We start from the raw sequence: 18,358 nt of genomic DNA on the forward strand, positions 1-18,358 counted from the left end.
ACCCCAGCATCTGAGACCAGGACCGAAATCTGCTCTGCCAAATTGGCGACCTTGGCCTCCGCCTTTCTCACCGTCTCCTCCGAGGTCTACTTCTCTTCCTCCTGGGCCTGCTTTTCTTTCTCCAGGGCCTCTTGGAGGATAACTACTTCGATGGCCTTTTCTTTGAGGCGGGCGACTTCGGCCCGGTGATGCTCCTCCGCTTGGATGGCATCCCTCCTTGCCCGGTTCGTCGCCTCGATGTTGGCAAGGAGCTGGTGCCCAATCTGCAAGGGTGGCTAGGGGGTCAGAACAAGGGTCGAAAAACCAATTAAATGAAGATTTATTTACCTCGAGAAAGGACCCTAGGGAGTCCCAAACCCGCTGCTCAGGATCGACGCGGTCAATCCTCTCGATGACTTCAGGCAGAATGCAGCCGTCGATCAACTACTTGATCAAGTCTCTGTCATTGAAGGGATTCTCTGGCTCTTCTTCGGAACCAAGGGACTCTTCAACGGTGGCTCGACGGATACTCACCCTGTGGGCCACCGACTTCCTTCTCCTCCCCCTATCGACTCCGGGTGCCTCCATGGAACGGACCCCCAAAATGGGAGCCCAAGTTGGCGGACTCCTTGAAGAAGCTCAGGGGGCCGGTGGTTCGACGTTCGAAGGAATGTTGACCGTGGGAGCCACCTGGACAGGCACGGCCGAGCTCGTCTCCTCCACTTTGGCCTTCTTTGTTGATCCGGAGGCCGCGGCACCTTTTCTCTTGTGGGCCCTAAGGCCCCTGGCGAGCATCCGTGCTGCTTCGACATCTATTCCTGAAAAAAAAAAAAAAAATCAACAATGGGGTGAAAAAAGAAGAAGTGACATGAAAAAAAAAAAAAAAAAGAGAAAGAAAAAGAAGAAGGGTGGAAGAAAAGAAGAGAAAAAAAAAGATGGAGTACTCGCAGGATCCTGGGGGCTCAAGCCGATGTTGAACAAAAATTGCTCCTTCAGAAGGTTGGAAAGGGAAGGAGCGGAATAGTTAAGAAGCTTTTGGGCGGCCTGAAAGTCGTCCTCCCCCAGGCTGGGAGCCCGGCGAACAGAGTCCCTCAAAGAGCCCCAAGAGGGTAGGCCCAGCCTCAAAGTCGGGCAGTGGACGAAGAGGTATTTCCCCTTCTAGTTGTGGATTGAAAAGGGAGTACCTTTCAGTAACCCCTTCTTGCCAAACTGGAGGGAGAAATACCACCAGTCCTTCACCGAAGGGTGACGCTTGAAGGTCTAAAAATGCCTAAACAAAGAAAGGGATGGCTGAACTTCGACTACGTGGCAAAGGGAAAGGAACCCTATAAAAAACCTAAAGGAATTCGGAGCAACTGAAGCTAAAGAGATATCTAAGAAGCGAAAAAGGGCGACGACAAAGGGTAAAAGTGGAAGCCGGAGTCCAGCATGGAACGCCTCCTGATACAGGCTGAAACGATCGGGTGGGGGAGTGCTAGCCCGATCGGAGGGGCCAGAAAGCTTCAGGTCGTACTCCGGAGGAACTCCATACTGAACCCTTATCAGTAGGAGTTCATCTAGAGTTAGGGAGCAGAAAATGGCACCCGACGTAAAAATCGGATGAAGCCCAGTCCCGATGTGGGTTCGTCTACAGAATGGGGGTCCTGGGGGGCTGAGGTGGAAGAACTCCCGGAACCGCTAGAGGCGGAGGTGTCGGAAGACATTTCGAATGATTTCAAACGAAGACCCTAAAGATCCCGGAGAAATCAGGCGGAATAAGAGATGAGAGGTTATGGGAGACCAAATCAGAGGAATGCGACAGAAGAAAATGGAGGAGAAAAGGCCCCTAAATGGCAAGAAGAAAAACGAAGGTTCCGGGACTAACCTAGATCGCTCTGAAGGATGCAGAAGGGCGAGGATAGGGATGACTCGAAGGACGCCTAGGGCCAAAGAAGATGCCAAGGATGGTCAGGGCTCTCGAAGAAAAGGCAGATACCGATAGAACTTTCAGGTGGAAGGGCAAGTTTAAAAATATCCTGGGATCTGGCACCATAATGATCGTGAATCCCCCCAGGCCGACCCGTGCTCGACACGTGTCCCACTCGCCACGACAGGCGGCTAAAAGTGGCTGACAGCTGACGGAGCCATTACTATGTCGTACCTGAGCCAACGTACCAGCAAGAATTTCGAAAGGTCCCTTCGAATTACCCCGATTCGAAAAGACTCCAGCACGCGTGCATTCAATGCCAAAATATCTGGGGGCGATCGTGCAAAGGATTCAAGGGGATAACTTCGGCTGTGAAAATTTTTCTGTACTTCCTTCATTCGAAATTCGAACTCGAAAGTAGGGGGACTGGTGTTGGGAATAAAATAACCCCCAGTCAAAGTTCGTGATGGGGGTGACCCTCCGGGGATCCAACTGACTTTTGACCTCCGGCAACGTCTCTTCAAACCCCCCAGGCAGCCGAGACTCCGCCACACTCCCAAGTCTTGCCGACGGGCAGGACCCCGCCAGCGTCGACCGGATTCTTCGCAATGCCCGGACTCCTACGGGAGTCGGACCTCGTCCCCAGCTCCGGCTGCGGGAAGACTCCGTCCGGACTCCTACGGGAGCCAGACTTCGCCCCCGACTTCAACCGCAGGCAAACTTCGTCTGGACTCCTACGGGAGCCGGACTCCACCCACGACTCCAATTGCAGGTAAACTTCGTCCGGACTCCTATGGGAGCCGGACTTCACCCTCAACTCCAATTGCAGGTAGACTCTTCCCGAACTCCTATGGGAGCCGGACCTCGTCCCCAGCTCCGACTGTGGGAAGACTCCGTCTGGACTCCTACGGGAGCCGGACTTCGCCCTCGAGTTCAACAGCAGGCAGACTTCGTCCGGACTCCTACGGGAGACAGACTCCGCCCACGACTCCAATTGCAGGTAAACTCCATCCGGACTCCTACGAGAGCCGGACTTCACCCTCGACACCAATTGCAGGTAAACTTCGTCCAGACTCCTACGGGAGCCAGACTTCACCCTCAACTCCAATTGCAGGTAGACTCTGCCCGGGCCCCTACGGGAGCCGGATCTCGTCCCCAGCTTCGGCTGCGGGAAGACTCCGTCCGGACTCCTACGAGAGCCGGACTTCGCCTCCGACATCAACCGCAGGCAGACTTCGTCCGGACTCCTACGGGAGATGGACTCCGCCCACGACTCCAATTGCAGGTAAACTTCGTCCGGACTCCTACGGGAGCCGAACTTCACCCTCAACTCAAATTGCAGGTAGACTTTGCCCAGACTACTACGGGAGCCGGACCTCGTCCCCAGCTCCGGTTGTGGGAAGAATCCATCCGGACTCCTACGGGAGCAGAACTTCGCCCCCGACTTCAACCGCAAGCAGACTTCGTCTGGACTCCTAAGGGAGACGGACTCCGCCCATAACGTCAATTACAAGTAAACTTCATTCGGACTCCTACGGGAGTCGGACTTCACCCTCAACTCCAATTGCAGGTAGACTCTGCCCAGACTCCTACAGGAGCCGGACCTCGTCCCCAGCTCTGACTGCGGGAAGACTCCGTCCGGACTCCTACGGGAGCCGGACTTCGCCCCCGACTTCAACTGCAGGCAGACTTCGTCCGGACTCCCACGGGAGATGGACTCCGCCCATGACTCCAATTGCAGGTAAACTCCGTCCGGACTCCTACGGGAGCCAGACTTCACCCTCAACTCAAATTGCAGGTAGACTCTGCCCGGACTCCTACGGGAGCCGGACCTCGTCCCCATCTCCGGCTGCGGGAAGACTCCGTCCGGACTCCTACAAGAGCCGGACTTCGCCCCCGACTTCAACCGCAGGCAGACTTCATCCGGACTCCTACGGGAGACGGACTCCGCCCAGGATTCCAATTGCAGGTAAACTCCGTTCGGACTCCTACGGGAGCCAGACTTCATCCTCGAATCCAATTGCAGGTAAACTTCGTCCGGACTCCTACGGGAGCCGGACTTCACCCTCAACTCCAATTACAGGTAGACTCTGCCCGGGCCCCTACGGGAGCCGGACCTCGTCCCCAGCTTCGGCTGTGGGAAGACTCCATCCGGACTTCTACGGGAGTCGGACATCGCCCCCGACTTCAACCGCAGGCAGACTTCATCCAGACTCCTATGGGAGACGTACTCCGCCCACGACTCCAATTGCAGGTAAACTTCGTCCGGACTCCTACGGGAGCTGGACTTCACCCTCAACTCCAATTGCAGGTAGACTCTGCCCGGACTCTTACGGGATCCAGACCTTGTCCCCAGCTCCAGCTGCGGGAAGACTCCGTCCGGACTCCTACGGGAGCCGGACTTCGCCCCCGACTTCAACCGCAGGTAGACTTCGTCCGGACTCCTACGGGAGCCAGACTCCACCCACGACTCCAATTGCAGGCAAACTTCGTCCGGACTCCTACGGGAGTTGGACTTCACCCTCAACTCCAATTACAGGTAGACTCTGCCCGGACTCCCGCGGGAGCCAGACCTCGTCCCCAGCTCTGACCGTGGGAAGACTCCATCCGGACTCCTATGGGAGTCGGACTTTGCCCCCGACTTCAACTGCAGGCAGGCTTCGTTCAGACTCCCACGGGAGACGGACTCCGCCCACGACTCCAATTGCAGGTAAACTCCGTCCGAACTCCTACGGGAGCCAGACTTCACCCTCAACTCCAATTGTAGGTAGACTCTGCCCGGACTCCTACAGGAGCCGGACCTCGTCCCCAGCTCCGACTGCGGGAAGACTCCGTCCGGACTCCTATGGGAGCCAGACTTCACCTCTGACTTCAACCGCGGGCAGACTTCGTCCGGACTCCTACGGGAGACGGACTCCGCCCACGACTCCAATTGCAGGTAAACTCCGTCCGGACTCCTACGGGAGCCGGACTTCACCCTCGACTCCAATTGCAGGTAAACTTCGTCCGGACTCCCACGGGAGCCGGACTTCACCCTCAACTCCAACTGCAGGTAGACTCTACCCAGGCCGCTACGGGAGCCGGACCTCGTTCCCAGCTCCGGCTGCGGAAAGAATCCATCCGGACTCCTACGAGAGCCGGACTTCGCCCCCGACTTCAACCGCAAGCAGACTTCGTCCGGACTCCTACGGGAGACAGACTCCACCCATGAGTCCAATTGCAGGTAAACTCCGTTCGGACTCCTACGGGAGCCAGACTTCACCCTCGACTCCAATTGCAGGTAAACTTCATCCGGACTCCTACGGGAGCCAGACTTCACCCTCAAATCCAATTGCAGGTAGACTCTGCCTGGGTCCCTACGATGGCCGGACCTCATCCCCAGCTCTGGCTGCAGGAAGACTTCATCCGGACTCCTACGGGAGCCAGACTACGCCCCCGACTTCAACCGCAGGTAGACTACGTCCGGACTCCTACGGGTGACGGACTCCGCCCATGACTCCAATTGCAGGTAAACTTCGTCCGGACTCCTACGGGAGCCAGACTTCACCCTCAACTGTAATTGCAGGTAGACTCTGCCCGGACTCCTACGGGAGCCGGACCTCCTCCCCAGCTCCGGCTGCGGGAAGACTCCATCCGGACTCCTAAGGGAGCCAGACTTCACCCCCGACTTCTACCGCAGGCAGACTTTGTCTGGACTCCTACGGGAGACGGACTCTGCCCACGACTCCAATTGTAGGTAAACTTCGTCCGGACTCCTATGGGAGCCGGACTTCACCCTCAACTTTAATTGCAGGTAGACTCTACCCGGACTCCTACGGGAGCCGGACCTCGTTTCCAACTCCGACTGTGGGAAGACTCCGTCCGGACTCCAACGGGAGCCGGACTTTGCCACCGACATCAACCGCAGGCAGACTTCGTTCGGACTCCTACGGGAGACGGACTCCACCCACGACTCCAATTGCAGGTAAACTCCGTCCGGACTCCTACGGGAGCCGGACTTCACCCTCGACTCCAATTGCAGGTAAACTTCGTCCGGACTCCTACGGGAGCCGGACTTCACCCTCAACTCCAATTGTAGGTAGACTCTACCTGGGCCCCTACGGGAGCCGGACCTCGTCCCCAGCTCCAGCTGCGGGAAGACTCCGTCCGGACTCCTACGGGAGCCGGACTTCGCCCCCGACTTCAACCGCAGGCAGACTTCGTCCAGACTCCTACGGGAGACGGACTCCGCCCACGACTCCAATTGCAGGTAAACTCTGTCCGGACTCCTACGGGAGCCGAACTTCACCCTCAACTCCAATTGCAGATAGACTCTACCCGAACTCCTACGGAAGCTGGACCTCATCCCCAACTCCAGCTGCAGGAAGACTCCGTTCGGGCCCCTACGAGAGCCGGGCTTTGTCCCCAACTTCGACTGCTGGTAAACCTCGTCCAGACTCCTACGGGAGCCGGACCTCGCCCCTGACTTTAATTGTAGGTGGACTTCACCTGGACTCCTACGAGAGCCGGATCTCGTCCCCGACTCCGGCCATGGGAAAACTCCGCCCGGACTCCTACGGGAGCAGGACTTCACCCCCGACTTCAACCGCTGGCAGACTTCGTCCGGACTCCTACGGGAGACGGACTCCACCCATGACTCCAATTACAGGTAAACTCCGTCCGGACTCCTACGGGAGCCGGACTTCACCCTCGACTCCAATTGCAGGTAAACTTCATCCGGACTCCTACGGAAGCCAGACTTCACCCTCAACTCCAATTGCAAGTAGACTCTGCCTGGACTCCTACGGGAGCCGGACCTCGTCCCCTGCTCTGGCTGTGGGAAGACTCCATCCGGACTCCTACGGGAGCCGGACGTCGCCCCCGACTTCAACCGCAGGCAGACTTCGTCCAGACTCCTACGGGAGACAGACTCCGCCCACGACTCCAATTGCAGGTAAACTTCGTCCGGACTCCTACGGGAGCCGGACATCACCCCCGACTCCAATTGCCGGTAAACTTCATCCGGACACCTACGGGAGCCGGACTTCACCCTCAAATCCAATTGCAGGTAGACTCTGCCCAAACTCCTACGGGAGCCGGACCTCGTCCCCAGCTCCGGCTGTGGGAAGACTTCATCCGGACTCCTACGGGAGCCGGACTTCGCCCCCGACTTCAACCGCAGGTAGACTTCGTCCGGACTCCCACGGGAGATAGACTCCGCCCATGACTCCAATTGCAGGTAAACTCCGTCTGGACTCCTACGGGAGCTGGACTTCACCCTCAACTCCAATTGCAGGTAGACTCTGTCCGGACTCCTACGGGAGCCGGACCTCGTCCCCAGCTCCGACTGCGGGAAGACTCCGTCTGGACTCCTACGGGTTTCGGACTTCGCCCCCGACTTCAACCGCAGGCAGATTTCGTCCAGACTCCTACGAGAGCCGGACTCTGCCCACGACTCCAATTGTAGGTAAACTTCGTCCGGACTCCTACGGGAGCCGGACTTCGCCCCCACCTCCAACTGTAGGTAGACCTCACTCAGACTCCTACGGGAGCCGGACTTCGTCCCCAGCTCCTGCTACAGGAAGACTCCGTCCGGACTCCCACGAAAGTCGGACTTCGCCCCCGACGCCAATTGTAGGTGGACTCCGCCCGGACTCCTACGGGAGTCGGGCTTCATCCCCAACTCTGGCTGAAAGAAGACTTCGTCCGGACTCCTACGAGAGCTGAACTCCGAGCTCCTCTCAGATGGGTGGCTAGCCACCTCTCTCCGCCAGACACTCCAGCCGAACTTTGGCCGACAGGCCTGGGCCCACTGGTAGGCCGCAGCAACAGCCACGGCCCTGCTCCATCTCCTGCAACAGATTTCGTGCGGCTCCATCACTCCCTGGCAGGCCGCAGTAACGGCCACGACACTGCTCCACCTCCTGCGACAGATTTCGCGCGGCTCTATCTCTCCCTGGCAGATCACCATAATGACCATGATTCTGCTCCACTCCCTGCGAGGGATACCGCGCGATTCCTCCCACCTCCTGGCAAGTCGTGACAATGGACACCGTTCCACTACCCGCAACAGACTCCACATGGCACGTCCCGACGGTGGCCACGATCCCACTCCACTACTCTTCGCAACAAACTCTGCCTAACTCTGGACAGCCCACTGCTAGACGGTTACAGATATCACTATCAGTCTGCTGCCCTCTTCGCCTATAAAAAGGGGGTCCCAGATACGTTATTCTCTAAGCTCTATTTTTCTATCCCAAAACTCTGCTAAAATTTTTGTTCGAGCACTCCATTCTTGTTGATGCAGAGAACTGACTTGAGCATCGGAGGGTCTTACCGGAGTAACCCCACCTCTGGTTTAGACTTCTTTTGTAGGTCCCGGTAGCGACTGCGACTCCCTCGACTCTAGCTTCTCCGATGCAAACGGATTTTCGCACCAACAGTTTGTATATAAGAAAATTAAAAAATAATCCTTCTTTTATTGCTCATTAAGGATAGGAATTGATTGATTTTAATTTGAATTCAAATTAGTTTGAATTTTATCTTAAAACCTTATCCATATCCTTCCACACATTGGCTGCTTTTGAAGGGGTCTATTGTGTATGAGAAAAGGAGGTCTTTCTAATTGATTTTTATGTCCAATTTTCTCTGATAAGTCTCTCTTTAAGTTAGATAAGGGTGAAAAAAAGTTAGAGTCAAATTGAAATTCAAAAGGGTTTGTTGCAACAAACTCTAGCCCTTATCCTGTTTTATCTAGTTTGTGCGACAACCATAAAAATGCCATAATTTTGTATGTCAAAAGAAAAGAGCTCTTCACCATGAGATACCAGAGAGAAATACAGTCAAAAATAATTCTTTGAGATGTGAGGATTAGGTGGGTTTCCTTCCTCCTTGGCATGAACAAAAGAGGAGACCGTTCTCCTCTTGGATGAGAGACCTAGAACTGTTCTAGATTTTTGGGTGAGGAAAAAAATAAAGAGAAGAGAATCTTCATCTAAATTTTTTCTACCATCCAACATCCTTCTCTGATCTATCTTTGACATCAAAAAGGTTTGAGATAATCGAAGAAGGAGATCAAGTCAGATCTATCATCAAAAGCCGACTACGCGAGCTAGCACTCATACGGAGGGCTGATTGGTCTAAGGGGCTTCGTGTGGACCATTCGTAGCGGTCGGACGCTTGTGTGGCTGCTCAACATTAGCGAGAGCTTCATATCACACTTACCAGTAGCGGAGATCATCAACCCATAAAAAGGTGATGAGTTCGGAACTCTACCGACATAATCTAAAAGTTAGATCAAATTCAGGGCATCGATGTGATCGATGCAGTTTTCTATTTTATTTCAGATTTTATATGTAAATTTTTTATGTCATAGATTCTTAATAGTAGTTTAGATCTGATCTAACATATATTTAAAAGATTAAAAGATTTAATTTTTTATTATTCTGCTGTAAAATTTTAAAAATACATACTTTGAACTACTCATTTTTTCTTCAGTTTCTCTCCAAACTGCTGCCCCTATCTCTCTTTCTTTCTTCTTCATAAGTCTAGGGGAGGTACTAACCCTAGCATGACATCATATTCTTTTATAGATCCATTCTCTATATTCCAAAAAGTCTAGGAGAGGTCCTAACCTTAGCATGCTTTCCATCAAATCTAGAAGAGATCCTAATTCTAGTATCGTTATCATTTTCATATTTCCATACCCTCTTCCATCTATCTTTCTTCCTTGGAGTTTCTAGACCAAGTCTTCCAGCTATCCTACCGCTGTCTTCATAGAGAAAGATGAAAAATTTAAGGAGGCGCATCCACCATCAGATGCAGTGGGAAGATCAACCTGGTTTAGTTGTCTTGCATCAAACTTTTATTTCTTTTTCATTATGTATGCTTCTTTATTTGATTCATAAAAAATATTTCTATTATAATCTTTATATTTTATTCTTAGTTTCTTACAATCTATTATTTTTTTATTTATATTTTTGAAATAATCGACCTAAGATCTCTGTGGATACGATCTCAACTCATCCTTTCTACATAGTAGTGAGTAGGATTAATTTTGGTGTGCTATAACATGCATCAAATTTAGGCACCATTATCAGAGATCTTGATGCGATTATTTTGAAAAAACATAGAAAAAAATTTATAAAATAATAAAAAATATTTTATTATTTTTTAGATTTTTATTTCTTACTTTAGATTGCTTGACTACTTTATATGCTTTACTGCCTTATATTTTTAATTGATTATTTACTTCTCTTGCACTCTTACTTTTCATACTTTACTTTACTGATTAGTAATTTACCTTTTATTGTTAATTAATTTACTTTAATTACTTAATTACCTTTTATTTACTTTTTTTAAAATTTTTATCTCATATTGCTTTTGGTATATGATAGATTTACTACTTTATATCTAGATTTTTTTATTTGCATGCATAAATTTTTTTTTTTTGCTTTCTATAACCTAGTGATTTACTGCATTCTATATCTTAAAATAATTTACTACTTTATATAATTAGTAATTTTTTATTTTCTAATAGATTAGACTCCTTGCCTTTTATTTAAATTATATAATTATCTTTTATTCTTAACTGTAAGATTACCTTATTTATATAGTTAAGTAGTTATCTTATTTATTACTACTCATTATTTCTAGTGATTTATTACTTTCCATAACATAGAATAATTTATTACTCTAAAAGTAAATTTACTACTTTCTTCTTTTTCTCATGTTACCCAAGTGTGAGCTATGAAATGGCTCAAACTAAACTATAACTCATCAAAATTTTCACAAGAAAAGAAAAAAAAGGATTTAGAGATTTGTGAGTTTTCTACCAAATATCTCCTTTTACACCGAATCAAGCATGGACTATGAAGAGATTTTGACCCAACGATAGTCCATCAAATCTCTTGGCAAGAGAGATGAAGAGAGAAAGTCTTTAAAAATTAAAAGCTTGAAAAAAAAAATTCAAAAGAGAAAGCTTCTATTCGTGGTCTAGCTTCATCGCAAATCTCAGAGGAATTGTTTAGCCAGACATAAATGATTTGAAGTCTGAAAAAAAATTAAATTAAATAAAATTTAATTCTACTTGCTGGAATTTAACTTAAATTAAAAATTACATAATTAAAAGGTGTAAAAAATTTAACTACTCTATTGTAGAAATTAAAATTATAAAATTTAAATAGAATAAAAAAAATAATTTATTGCTGAATAAAAATTTTGATACAAAACTTTTTAACTCTTAAGCCATTAACAAGGTTTGAAGTTGAAATAGAAAATAAAATAATTTTTTTTATAGAATCTGACTTCTCTCCCTCTCTTGGCTTCAGGCCAACCTCCTTCTGGCTGACTCTTCTTCTCATGTATAGAAAGGATGGAAGAAAGTGGGAATAAAATGGCTAAAAAATTTAAAAGATGGGTATGTCTGTCTGTCATACAGACCTCCAACAAGAATTATGGTGTGGAGAGAGAGATAATTCTAAAGATGAGGTATGTAGGTCTTTTTATAGGTGTTAGGAGAAAAGAGTTTTTCTGTATTTTTTAGATGTGGGACTAATAAAAGAATACATCCTAAGAGAATGGATCGAAGAGATGAAGATGATGAAAAGATATATATTTTTTTAAAATATTTTTTTTTTCTCCATGTGCTCTCTTTTTTTCTTTGTTCATCCAGCTCTCACTCATCAGTGCCCAAGGACCAGCAAAGCCCACATGAAGAATCTTGTGTCGCGCCTGCTTGCTTCTTTTGAGCCATGCCCGCATGTTTGAATCCCCCAGCCATTGCGTGCGTCCACCTTTCCTTTGTTGCCGCATTCAAATCTGGCTTGCATGTGGGTCCAGCATCAAACACCTTGCCAAAACTAATTTATTCCCCCATATGTAATCACCTGGTATCTTGCAATCTGATTGATGGGTCCCTCTCTCTTCCGAGAGCCAGTCGTGACTCCCTCCTTACACTTACCAAAACACTCCATGGGTCTTTACTTTTTATTCCCCTTGATCCACGTGCGTCCAACGTACAGCATTCATTGATATTCCCTCCCATATGCCGCAGAAAGACCAAGGGTCCATGATGGACCATCATTTTATAGGTTAATTCAATAGATATTTTATTTTGATTTTAAATTTATTTTTTATTCTATTTGATTTTTTTAAACCTGTGAATTAGACTCTTCATGTTGGTGCACTTTTTTTTATAAAATATATAAAAAAAATATCAATTTTAAAAAAATAAAAATAATTTGATCGATAAATTAATACTTCTATGGACAAATTTACATACTTGTCAATTATCCTGATCAAAATTTTACTCAACTGAAATACACTGATGCATTAACTCCTACTTATTCAGAGGGGATAATCCCATCTTGACTCACGCACTGACTTGATAAGTACTTGACTATACTCAGAAACCTTCCGTCATTGAATTAGAAATTTAGATAGTCTGGCACCAAAGTACAGTGAGTTGCTTATAAGTCACCATGATGATCTCAGATCGGAGAGACACTTATATCCATATGCATCACGAGCTACTCTTGACAGTAGAGTGCTCGGTAATTGATCATGCTCGATGCAAATATACTCTTACAATCTACCTGTATGCCATACCAGTGTCTCCACACTCTTTGATTAAGATGACAACCAAACCATATGGTATACAACGACCTATGCTTGATATAGCTATCATCCTATTAACAGTATATCATTTGACTGTAAACTTATTTTAAGAACTAAACCATAAATCGTTCTTTATCAATTAATTACAATCCTAAGGTCTTCATCACAACACAGGAGTTCAAATAAGATGGACAAAATGTGATTAAAAAGTCAAATAATTTTTATTAATAAAAATTTATATAAATTTATAAATATTAGCATAATTATCAACAAGCTGATGATTGATTTTAGGACATAATTTCTAATAACTCTCACTTGGACTAAAGCCCATCAGTACAGTATCGTATACCCATCTTCAACTTGTGATCATCGAACTCTTTGATTTTGAGAGCTTTAGTAAATAGGTCGGTTAAGTTCTCCTTTCCGTCGATCTTCTGAAGGTCAATATCACCTCGATCAATGATCTTTCGGATAAGATGGTAGCAGCATAGAATATGCTTGGTGCGTTGATTGAACTTTGGCTCCTTGGCTTGAGCAATGGCTCCAGTACTATCACAATATAACAAGACAGGACCATCAACAGAAGATGCCATTTCGAGCTCGTCGATGAACTTTCATAGCCATACAGCTTCCTACGCAGCATCGGATGTCGCGATATACTCCACTTCGCAAATAGAGTCAGCTATGGTGTGCTACTTAAAATTTTTTTAATAGATTGCTCCACCATTCAGGGTAAAAATATATCCCAACATACTCTTGTTATCATCATGATCTGACTGAAAGCTAGAGTCGGTAACCCCACTAGTTTCAAATCAGTTTCACCATAAACAAGCCACTGGTCCTTAGTATTTCTCAAATACTTAAGAATGATCTTCACGACCTTCCAGTGGTTCTCTCGTGGATCAGATTGGTATCTACTCACTACCTTTAGTGAGTATACTACGTCTGATCTTGTATATATCATGGCGTATGTTATAGAATCCACTACTAAAGCATATAAAATTCTACTCATGTGCTCTCTCTCTTGAAGAGTTATCTGACAATTTCTTTTCGAAAGAGAAATTTCATGGCCTATCGGAAGATAGCTTTTCTTAGAATTCTCCATACTGAACCGCTTCAACATGGTGTCTATATACTTGGACTGGGATAATCCAAGCAATCTTTTCAATTTATCTCTATAGATCTTTATCCCAATGATGTAGGATGCTTCTCCCAGGTCCTTCATAGAGAACTAAGATGATAACCAAATCTTTATTCCTTGTAATGCGGGGATATTATTTTTGATTAAAAGAATATCATTCATATACATAACAAAAAATACAACCACAGAGTTGTTTACCTATTTGTAAATTTAGGATTCTTCTCTATTCCTAACAAAGCCATACATTTGATAATTTTATCAAAATACATGTTCTAACTCCTAGATATCTGTTTCAATTCATAGATGGATCTTTGAAGCTTACACACTTTGGACTCATCTGTGGATGTGAAATCTTTAAGCTGTATCATATAGACCTCTTCTTCTAGTTTTCTATTTAGAAAAGTTATTTTCATATTCATTTGTCAGATTTTATAGTCCATGTATGCCGCTATTGCAAGCATAATCCGAATAGATTTGAGCATTATCATAGGAGAAAATATCTCATCATAGTCAATACCGTAACGCTGATGATAACTCTTGGCAACCAAACGGACTTTATAGGTCTCCATCTTTCCATTTGCACCCTCCTTCTTTTTGAAGACCCACTTACACCCTATGGGTTTAACATCTTCAGGTGGGTCAACTAATGTCCACACATTATTGATCTTCATGGACTCCATTTTAGATTTCATGGTTTCAGGCCATTTATCAGAGTCGGATCTCTGTATTGTATCCATATAGGTGATCGAGTTCTCATTATTCTCATCGAGTTCAACAAGATCCCTGTTCCAGATCAAGAAATAGTAGTATCTGTTCGGTTAATACGATACTCTATCAAATCTCCTTAATGGTGCCCTTATAATAGGTTCTGGGTTTGACATTATCAAATCTAGTTATGTTGGTTCACTAGATTATGTCGGTTCTACTTGTTGAATTTTCTCAAGTTTAACCTTAGAGGCATTAATCCCTTCCTTAAGAAATTTTTTTTTTTAAAAAAACTGTCCTAAGGCTGACCAACACCTTTTGTTCATCAGTAAGATAGAAATAATACCCCTTAGTTTCTTTGGGATACCCTATAAAAATATATTTGTCAGACCTGGCTTTGAGTTTATCTATTTTTAAACGTTTGACATAAGCTGGATAACCCCAAACTCTAAGGTCAGAGAGCATTGGCTTACATCTCATTCACATCTCATATGGTGTTTTACTTACAGATTTACTAGGAACCCTATTAGTATATAACAAGCCGACTCGAGTGCATATCTCCAAAAAGATATTGACAAATTAGAAAAGCCCATCATAGATCGAACCATGTCCAACAATATTCGATTTCTTCTTTCTGACATATTATTGTGTTGTGGCATTCAAGGAGGTGTCCATTGAGAGAGAATCCCATTCTCCATAAGATATATCAAAAATTTATCAGAAAGATATTCACCTCCTCGATCTGATCGAAGAGTTTTAACATTCTTTTCAGTTTGTTTCTCTATCTCATTACAAAATCATTTGAACGTTTCAAATGATTTGAACTTATGTTTCATCAAGTAGACATACCCATACTTAGATAGGTCGTTTGTGAACATAACGAAATAGTGATACCCTCTTCTGGCACTTGTGCTCATGGGTCCACATACATCAGTATGTACAAAACCTAGAACATCACTGGCTCATTCATCTTTTTTAGTAAAAGATGACTTGGTCATCTTTTTAAGCAAACAAGACTCATAGGTTGGCAATGATTCATAATAATTGTCATTAAGAATTTCTTTTTGATTTAACCTGTTCATCCTATTCTTGTTAATATGACATAGCCTACAATGCCAAAGATAGGCATCCATGACATCAACTATTCTAGGATATTTATTAGACATGTACATTGTACTAGGCTGTGATACAACATAAATACCATTGTTCAACTGTCTATGTATAATAGTAACATCATTCAAAATAATATTACAAAAGCTTTTCTTTATTAAAATTTCATAGTTTGCTTTGGCCAAAAGGCCTACAAAAATGATATTCAATAAAAAATTGGGACAGTAATGACAATCACTAAGAACAATAGAATGAAAATTGAATATAAGCTTGATAATTTCTAAAGCTAGAACTGAAACTGATCTTCCATCTCCAACATTCAGGAATCTCTCACTATCTTCAAATCTCCTACTGACCTGAAGTCCCTGCAATGAATTGCAAATGTTAATAAGACTACCAGTATCTAATATCCAGGTCATTATATTTAAGACAGAGAAGTTACAAGGTGTTATCATATAATTACTTTGTCCAGCAACCAATTGCTTCTTCTTCTTCGGTCTGTTTGGATCAAGAGAAGCTATGTATTAAGGATAGTTTCTCTTCCAGTGACCCTGCTTCTTATAATAGAAGCACTCTACTTGACTTTGGTCAGCCTTGAACTTGGACCTCTAGATCTGACTCCCAGCACTTTGTACATTTTTATTCTTCTTTTTATTTTCTTTCTTAAAGGGATGATACCTACTCGAAGAAGATTCTTTCACTACATTCACCATCTCTTTGTGGAGCTAGTGATCCTTCTCAAAAGTTTGTAGCAATCCTAATAGACCATGGTAGTTAACTACAGGCTTTGTCATTCAAAAATGACTAAGAAATGACAAGTAGAATTTGGGTAAGAAGTTTAAGATCTTATCCTTTCCAAGCTATTCATGCAAAAAAAAGCTGAGCTTACTCAAACACTTGATCTGTTCGATCATGTACAATATATGATCGGTGACCGATGCTCCCTCCCTCGTTCGAGCATTTAAAATGACACAACTGGTCTTGTGCCACTCAACATCATTGGGAGTACCAAAAGACTCATTCAACATCTTGAGCATATCTTCTGGCTGAGCTTCTCCAAACTTTTGACTGAACTCGTTGTTGATGGAAGCCCACATTATGCAACGTACCATGGTGCGATCGTTGAGTCACTTCAAGTAAATATCTCAAACCATACCACGAGCATTAGGAGCAGACTCCTCAGGTATCGGATCTGTAAGGACATACAAGATCTGCTCGTGCTCCAAGATGATTTTTAATTTTTGATACCAGCTGTCGAAATTGGTTTCCATCAACTTCTCACTGTCCAATAGTGATCGGAGTGACAAGTTTGAGGCCATAACTATATGAAAGAAAAACTAAAACCTAATCAATATATGAATTAATTAAGCCTAAAGATATAGACTTTAGTCTAAAGGTTCTTCCATTATTTTATACGAATTGATAGTCTCTACCTTCAACTTGAGGAATTATCTTAATTTCTTAGTAGGTATTAGAATCCACACAGACTGCACATGAGCCCAACTTTGGTCAGCTCATCCATGTGCATCCATGGGTAGGTTCATTAATCAATTATTTTATTAAATAATTTTTAATAATTAATTTAGCCTCAGATAATTTTTTAGTTGATTTTGATTTTCTCTACAAGCTCTGGTTAGGTCTAACCATTAACATGATCATACTTAGGAATCTAACTACCAAATGATCAGGCCCGACTTTGGCCTAACCACTTACTAGAGAGACTCAACTGAGTCATCATATTATGAATGATAATTTCAATAATAGATGAGCACCAAGCCTTTGAGCCTCCAATGATCATCATACTATTGGACCCATTATCATCCAACTTAATGAGAGACTATGATTTAGTTATCACCATAACTATCTCACTTTAGGGACCTAAAAATTTGAAAGATTTAATTTATGAATTAAGAGAAAAAAAGAGATCAATCAGTAAATCATAATTCTCCTACTAACTTCACCAAGTCATTGAATTGGATCAGGATCATACTGGTTGAAATGGTACCTGGATCAGTCACACTGATCAACCTTAATGGCATGTGTCAACTCAAATAATTTAGTAGTCTAATCAAGACATAATCCACTAAATTGGTCAGATAAGTGAGATCGGTGGGAGGGTATGCTAAGTTTGCCTTAGACACCATGAAAATGGCTAGGTAAGCTGCTCCCAATTAAAAACCACCGATTAAAATACCAAACTTATTTTAGACACCAATTGGTTGATTAGTTTTGATTTGATTAGCCTAATGATTCAGGTTCAACCATTGAGCAACAATCAAGGTCTATTTGATCTAATCAAAGACAAAGACTTGACCATCTACAACTATTATATTGGTTCTAAAGAAATTCTGATTTAGTCTAATTTAATATTTGATTAGATTTAATCAATTTCTCTACATGGTCTATTAACTTTTTAATTCTAATCTTAGGTCTAATCTAATTAAGAAGATCTTATTTGAGCTAACCTATGCCCTTATTTTTATGCAATGTTATTAGATCTCAAATCACAATTCTAGATCTAATCGATTTTACACTTAATTCTTAATTAAGTTTCAGCATCAACATGGGTTTAGGTTAACTTTTGAAACTATTTATTATGTAAAATTTTTAAATTAAATCATAAAATCTTTTAGATCACATCTAAGTTTTTATGATTTCAAATTAAAATAATTTTAATTATTAAGATTAGATGTAATTACTTTTCTTTATAACTTGTATCACATACAACAAATCCTAAGATTTCAAGATTTAGGATTTTACAGAAAAATAAATTTTTTTTTTCACTTTCTTCTTCATGGAACCTCATAATGGCACCCCTACATGCCATAACAGCATCCCATTGAATGGAAGAAGAGGATCATGTAACCTTACTTGCTCCTATGACCGGATGATCTGGTAATTATCCAATCTTAGTACTTTGC

The sequence above is a fragment of the Elaeis guineensis genome, chromosome 6, assembly GCF_000442705.2.
Source record: "Elaeis guineensis isolate ETL-2024a chromosome 6, EG11, whole genome shotgun sequence".
In the NCBI taxonomy this organism is placed as follows: domain Eukaryota; kingdom Viridiplantae; phylum Streptophyta; class Magnoliopsida; order Arecales; family Arecaceae; genus Elaeis; species Elaeis guineensis.